The sequence below is a fragment of the Lissotriton helveticus genome, chromosome 6, assembly GCF_964261635.1.
Source record: "Lissotriton helveticus chromosome 6, aLisHel1.1, whole genome shotgun sequence".
NCBI lineage: Eukaryota > Metazoa > Chordata > Amphibia > Caudata > Salamandridae > Lissotriton > Lissotriton helveticus.
Window position 1 is genome coordinate 586,453,061 of NC_136067.1, and position 7,840 is coordinate 586,460,900.

Here is a 7,840-nt window from a genome sequence, read left to right on the forward strand (position 1 = left end):
TACAACGTGACAGGCACCGTGTGGTGCCTGACACGTTGTACTGTGAAATGGTGCCCCCCTTGTGCACCCCCCACACCCCAGAATCCCTGGGGGACCACTACGGGCCCCCAATGTTGAGAACCGCCTGCCTTTCCTTGGCAGCGTTGTCGCCATGGAAAGGCAAAACGCCACATGCATCTTTAATATGGATGGCGGTGTCTACCAGACACCACCACCATATTAGCAGCTTTTCGGCCCAGTCGACTTATCGACCGGGCGGAAAACTGTCAGACGGTTTTTCCGTACGCCAGGGTCCCCCCGCCATAGTAATATGGCGGGGGAATTGGCATACGGGTGGGTAAAAATGTTGGACGGATCACCATCGCCATGCGGGCGGTGGCAATCCGCCCGACATATTAATGGGCCCCTATATCTTAGGGCAGTTAGTGTACCATTTCCAGTCTTTTGATTAATCTCAGACAATACAAGGTCCCGATCTTTACCTTCCTCAGACAAGTACAATAGCTCTAATGCAATTTTCTTGTGCCTATAATTGCAAAGGACAATGGTCCTAGACCTTTTCTTTTAAATGATATGTATCAAATCTACACTTATTGTTTAGAAAACGATGTTTTGAGCATGCACAATGTTTAGCTCGCAGTAATAAATACAGTAAATTTAGACTAAAAAGTGCAACAACCAAGATATTTTTCACCGAGTTTATTCCAAATCATAAGGCAAATAGTTGGTTATTTACTGTATCAAACAATGAGAGTAAGGGGGAGGTTGCTCCAATGGAACATGCAAAAAGAGAAGGCGCTCTGGTTTGGAAGTGGTGAAAAAGAATTTCCGATGGTGTGATAGGGGACATTTAAAATCAATTTTATGTTGAACTGATAACAATTCGCAGTCTTTTCTAGCCCGGCCACATTGAGACAATCAAGATTCCTTTACATTCAATTATAAATACACAAAATTTATCCTTGTGTGGCACGATAGATTCCGGGCTTGTGATCGAGGTTAATTATGTGGGCGTCAACATTTTGACCCGACTTGTGGCTCAGAGGGTAATTTAGGGCCTCGGCCTGCGGGTCTTCCTCATGACTGTGTGTGGAGCAACCTGAGTGAGAGTTTTCTGCAAACTCTGCAGACCGCGGACGCCACTTTATACCAGTTCTAAGCTTCTGCATTCACTTCATTGGAATCAAGCAAATGGGCCACAAATCATTAACTGATGAATTATGCCCACCGTGGTTAACTGAACAGTGAGGAATCTCCCACGCCCCACAAGACCCTGCGGGTGTGTGACACAGACATGATACCTTCTAAGGTTGCTCCACACACAGTCCTGAGGAAGACCCACAGGCGAGGCTCTTGGGTAGCTGCCGTTCTCCTCCCACTATCATACAGGAAGTTCAGACACAAAGACTAATAATGTTTGAAGATTCAACTTTACGAAGTAAAGAATTTGCCAACAATGGATTGGAACTCATACCAGTCGTAATTGAACAACAACAAAACACAAATGAAATGCAAATCTCAGTTCTGCCCAATACTGACATCTATGTGAATAGCGCCAGGACACCTCAGGGTAGCAGTGTGCTTTATAAGTTCAAATAACATAACATATTATGCCTCATAACGAGTCATCTGCCAATTCAACAAAACCTGCTGAGCTACCAAAGATAGATCGAACATGTCAGGCTACTTCATTTGTTTTGACACCTTCTCACTGGATCCCAGTGAACCTGAGTCACCGCCAGCTTGTTTCCTGCAAAGAAAAAAGATATAATATCTACTATTGGCTGAAAATGACTTACTTTGTATCTCCCTGGCTACAGTCCCAGATTGCAATGGGTCTATTTTTCCTAGTCCTTTGGAAATAAATAAATAGGTGTAGTAACTGTCTTTTTTCTGCTCCTGAATGGACATTATCTCATACAATGCTCCACAGTACAACATGTGAACTTGGTCCTGAAACCACATACATCATCTCATCATGAACAAAGAAACCTGTCCTTTGTGAACATTACGTGGTACAAAAGGGGGGGTGATGGACGGAGCATCTGAACCAATCAAACACACACCCAGTCAACAGATATGGGTTTAATCCATCACCGTTCTTTAGCCCACTCTGCGACCCCAGTTCAGACATGGCCATGTGCAAATCAGTCTGACCCTGTGCCTCATGGGAACAGTCCAGCCCGAACTGCCAAGCCATGCCTTCCCTGGACAGGAAACAAGCTTCCGAGGACCGGTTTCTGGCATTTCAGCCGTCTTCAGCCCGGCTTGCTTGAATCCAGTGGCAAAGTGAGCAAGGGACTCATGTCTGAGCATACCCTGCCAACTTATGGCGAACAAAGTGGTACAAAAGGGGGTGGTGATGGACGGAGCATCTGAACCAATCAAACACTCACACCCAGTCAACAGATCTGGGTTTAATCCATCACCGTTCTTTAGCCCACTCTGCCACCCTAGTTCAGACATGGCCAGTTCGGGCTGGACTGTTCCCATGAGGCACAGGGTCTGACTGATTTGCATATGGCCATGTACAGCAGTTATGATTCCTGAAGGATTAGTTTGGGCTGGGGTTTCATATGATGTATTTGGTCCCACTGAGCTTTTGACAATACTACATGTATTTAAAATGTCTTTGAATGATATCATCACCTCCAGTACATTCTCTGATGATTGGGACTTTGAAACTGTGAATAATATGCTGTCTGATTTAGAACAATCTGATGCATTTTCTAAAAATGAATTGAATGATGATACGTCTGATTTTGATACCATTTAATCCTATCAACATTATAGTCATCATTTCTTGCACTAAGCGAGTATCCCATGTAACATGTTTACTTACCATCAATAGGAACATTGTCCGACACTACCAAAAGTTACTTCACTGACTTTTCACAAAAGTTTGCTTATTTTTCTGGGTTTAAAATTTCAGATATGACCTCATATTATTACAAGGTTGCATCTACACCTGCAAAGACAAATATGCTTACTAACACAAAACAGAAATACTCTGCTTCCTTTATTTCCCAGCTATTTTTACAAGGGTTCAACTTTTGGAGGGACACCATAGACACAAAATCTGTCTGGGGTAATAAAGATTGACAATTTCAGGCAACTGAGGCATTATTTAGAGCATGTCTCATACCACAACAGATTATCTTTCTGAACAATACAGTGCAACAGACTTCCTGTCTTGGAGTAGCCAAGATGAAGGACTTGAACACACCTCAGATTCGTTCACATTCACACTTTGAGGGATGGCAAAACTTTACACAGCATGAGGATACGCTGCATGACATTATTCATGATGGTACATACAATTGGAAGGGTTGGTTGGTTTGACCTGTAGACACCAATAGGTATCAGTCAAGATTCAGGGGTACCACCAAAGGGTTTAGTATCCATAGGCTGGACCAATGTTATGTGCAATGAGAATATCCGGGGGTGGCGACATCCTGCAGAATTTGGAAGTTATGCCTAGATTGGCTAAGTACCTCAACACTGTCTCAGGTGAAACAACACTTGTCCTTACTTTCAGATGACATGGATCTAAGGGAAGTTTTGCTAAGTCCCTGAAAACCACACCGTAAATGCTTCTTATATGCTATTTACAACGGAATATGGAAATTCTCTCAAATGGATGCTGCAGCAGGATTACGTGAAATTGATAGGGTTAACCTAGTAAATGCTTTGGCAGTGATCGACAATGGCATGACCACACTAACATCCAGGATTAATTCACTGGGCAACATTGTGTCTTCAGCAATTGATATAATAGAAAAGGATCTGTCCATTCTTCAACATGGGCAATCACAGTTACGATCCACCCTGTTATTAAGCTGGACCTACAACCATTGCGCTCTGGTCATGTGCCTTGGTGATATGTCAACAGTATGTCTCTGCTTATTAATTTAATGGAAAGGCAGACAACAATGGCACAAAGAGATGCTAAATACACAATGATACACATTGAAAAATTAGACCAATTACCTTTCACCGTGGCTGTGTCTGTGGCACCTTCCACAGAATGGTTATCTATGGCATATAACATTGCCAGTGACAACATTCTAATTTCAATACTGTCTGCAGTACCACGAAGTAGGCAGATATGAAGCATTGGGTGGGGAATATATCCATGAATCTTGGGAATCACCTTAGAGATTTAGATGCCAAAATAGGGACACTGAAGTCTTTCTCAGTGGTTCAGACTGTGAGAATTCAATGAGTTGGTTGCTAACTTGTCAGGACTTTATGCTTCATGGAGTTTGCAATGCTTCAGTTACAAACCTTTCTTGTCTCTTGAAATGATCCCAGCTGCCGTGATGCATCCGGTGTTCAAAATACTCTCGAACAGGACTTATTTGATATTGAGTGATCAAGATTGTTGTGGGATGCTGCCAGGCATCGCATATCTGGTCACAGTAAGTTCCAGGGTTACTTGTTGTAGGCAAGTATTGTTTCCACTGACCCACACAGTCAAGGAGGCACCGCTATAGCCTTTGTTGAATGTTTCCCTTATACAATTCGATTCCCTGAGCAGACTGAAAGCCATACTTTTACAGAAGGAAGTGGCCTTAACCTCAGCTCGCGAGACTTTTGATCTCCAGGTTGCAAGGTCTTCAGCTGGGATACAGGTTCTAGTCCAAACTAACTTCCCGCTCCATTTTGGGGAATGGGCATCACATCTTTAACATTATCTCATACAATGCTCCACAGTACAACATGTGAACTTGGTCCTGAAACCACATACATCATCTCATCATGAACAAAGAAACCTGTCCTTTGTGAATATTACGTGGTACAAAAAGGGGGGTGATGGACGGAGCATCTGAACCAATGAAACACTCACACCCAGTCAACAGATCTGGGTTTATTCCATCACCGTTCTTTAGCCCACTCTGCCACCCCAGTTCAGACATGGCCATGTGCAAATCAGTCTGACCCTGTGCCTCATGGGAACAGTCCAGCCCGAACTGCCAAGCCATGCCTTCCCTGGACAGGAAACAAGCTTCCGAGGACCGGTTTCTGGCATTTCAGCCGTCTTCAGCCCGGCTTGCTTGAATCCAGTGGCAAAGTGAGCAAGGGACTCACGTCTGAGCATACCCTGCCAACTTATGGCGAACAAAGTTGTACAAAAGGGGGTGGTGATGGACGGAGCATCTGAACCAATCAAACACTCACACCCAGTCAACAGATCTGGGTTTAATCCATCACCGTTCTTAAGCCCACTCTGCCACCCTAGTTCAGACATGGCCAGTTTGGGCTGGACTGTTCCCATGAGGCACAGGGTAAGACTGATTTGCATATGGCCATGTACAGCAGTTATGATTCCTGAAGGAATAGTTTGGGCTGGGGTTTCATATGATGTATTTGGTCCCACTGAGCTTTTGACAATACTACATGTATTTAAAATGTCTTTGAATGATATCATCACCTCCAGTACATTCTCTGATGATTGGGACTTTGAAACTGTGAATAATATGCTGTTTGATTTAGAACAATCTGATGCATTTTCTAAAAATGAATTGAATGAAGATACATCTGATTTTGATACCATGTAATCCTATCAACATTATGGTCATCATTTCTTGCACTAAGCGAGTATCCCATGTAACATGTTTACTTACCATCAATAGGAACATTGTCCGACACTACCAAAAGTTACTTCACTGACGTTTTCACAAAAATTTGCTTATTTTTCTGGGTTTAACATTTCAGATCCGACCTCATTACAAGGTTGCATATACACCTGCTAAGACAAATATGCTTACTAACACAAAACAGAAATACTCTGCTTCCTTTATTTCCCAGCTATTTTTACAAGGGTTCAACTTTTGGAGGCACACCATAGACACAAAATCTGTCTGGGGTAATAAAGATTGACAAGTTCAGGCAACTGAGGCATTATTTAGAGCATGTCTCATACCACAACAGATTATCTTTCTGAACAATACAGTGCAACAGACTTCCTGTCTTGGAGTAGCCAAGATGAAGGACTTGAACACACCTCAGATTTGTTCACATTCACACTTTGAGGGATGGCAAAACTTTACACAGCATGAGGATATGCTGCATGACATTATTCATGATGGTTCATACAATTGGAAGGGTTGGTTGGTTTGACCTGTAGACACCAATAGGTATCAGTCAAGATTCAGGGATACCACCAAAGGGTTTAGTATCCATAGGCTGGACCAATGTTATGTACAATGAGAATATCCGGGGGTGGCGACATCCTGCAGAATTTGAAAGTTATGCCTAGATTGGCTAAGTACCTCAACACTGTCTCAGGTGAAACAACACTTGTCCTTACTTTCAGATGACATGGATCTAAGGGATGTTTTGCTAAGTCCCTGAAAACCACGCCGTAAATGCTTCTTATATGCTATTTACAACGAAATATGGAAATTCTCTCAAATGGATGCTGCAGCAGGATTACGTGAAATTGATAGGGTTAACCTAGTAAATGCTTTGGCAGTGATCGACAATGGCATGACCACACTAACATCCAGGATTAATTCACTGGGCAGCATTGTGTCTTCAGCAATTGATATAATAGAAAAGGACCTGTCCATTCTTCAACATGGGCAATCACAGTTACGATCCACCCTGTTATTAAGCTGGACCTACAACCATTGCGCTCTGGTCATGTGCCTTGGTGATATGTCAACAGTATGTCTCTGCTTATTAATTTAATGGAAAGGCAGACAACAATGGCACAAAGAGATGCTAAATACACAATGATACACATTGAAAAATTAGACCAATTACCTTTCACCGTGGCTGTGTCTGTGGCACCTTCCACAGAATGGTTATCTATGGCATATAACATTGCCAGTGACAACAGTCTAATTTCAATACTGTCTGCAGTACCACGAAGTAGGCAGATATGAAGCATTGGGTGGGGAATATATCCATGAATCTTGGGAATCACCTTAGAGATTTAGATGCCAAAATAGGGACACTGAAGTCTTTCTCAGTGGTTCAGACTGTGAGAATTCAATGAGTTGGTTGCTAACTTGTCAGGACTTTATGCTTCATGGAGTTTGCAATGCTTCAGTTGCAAACCTTTCTTGTCTCCTGAAAGGATCCCAGCTGCCGTGATGCATCCGGTGTTCAAAATACTCTCGAACAGGATTTATTTGATATTGAGTGATCAAGATTGTTGTGGGATGGTGCCAGGTATCGCATATCTGGTCACAGTAAGTTCCAGGGATACTTGTTGTAGGCAAGTATTGTTTCCACTGACCCACACAGTCAAGGAGGCACCGCTATAGCCTTTGTTGAATGTTTCCCTTATACAATTCGATTCCCTGAGCAGACTGAAAGCCATACTTTTACAGAAGGAAGTGGCCTTAACCTCAGCTCGCGAGACTTTTGATCTCCAGGTTGCAAGGTCTTCAGCTGAGATACACGTTCTAGTCCAAACTAACTTCCCGCTCCATTTTGGGGAATGGTAAATCACATCTTTAACATGTCTGATACAAGTGGGATAGTGCACTTATTTAAGAACATAGGATCTGGACTATTAAGCACCTTTCAGAAGTTTTTCGGAGTTATTCCATCTTTGATACACTCCATATTGGGAATCGTTTTTAGAGGGCTTCTGCTGGTCCTGATACTTGTACTGTGTATCCTGGTTTTAATTTTTCTGCAACCCAATGGATGTCCCGAATTCCAAGGAGTTGTAAAAAGCACTCTTGAAGCGATGTTGCCGTGAACGCATGGTATTCCATCTAGGGATACCTTGACTTTGGGAGTGAAACGAGCATTTGTTTCTATTTTTCAGATCAGTCTGGGTAGACTGTGTTTTGCCTGTACTCCGCTGCTTATTCTCCGA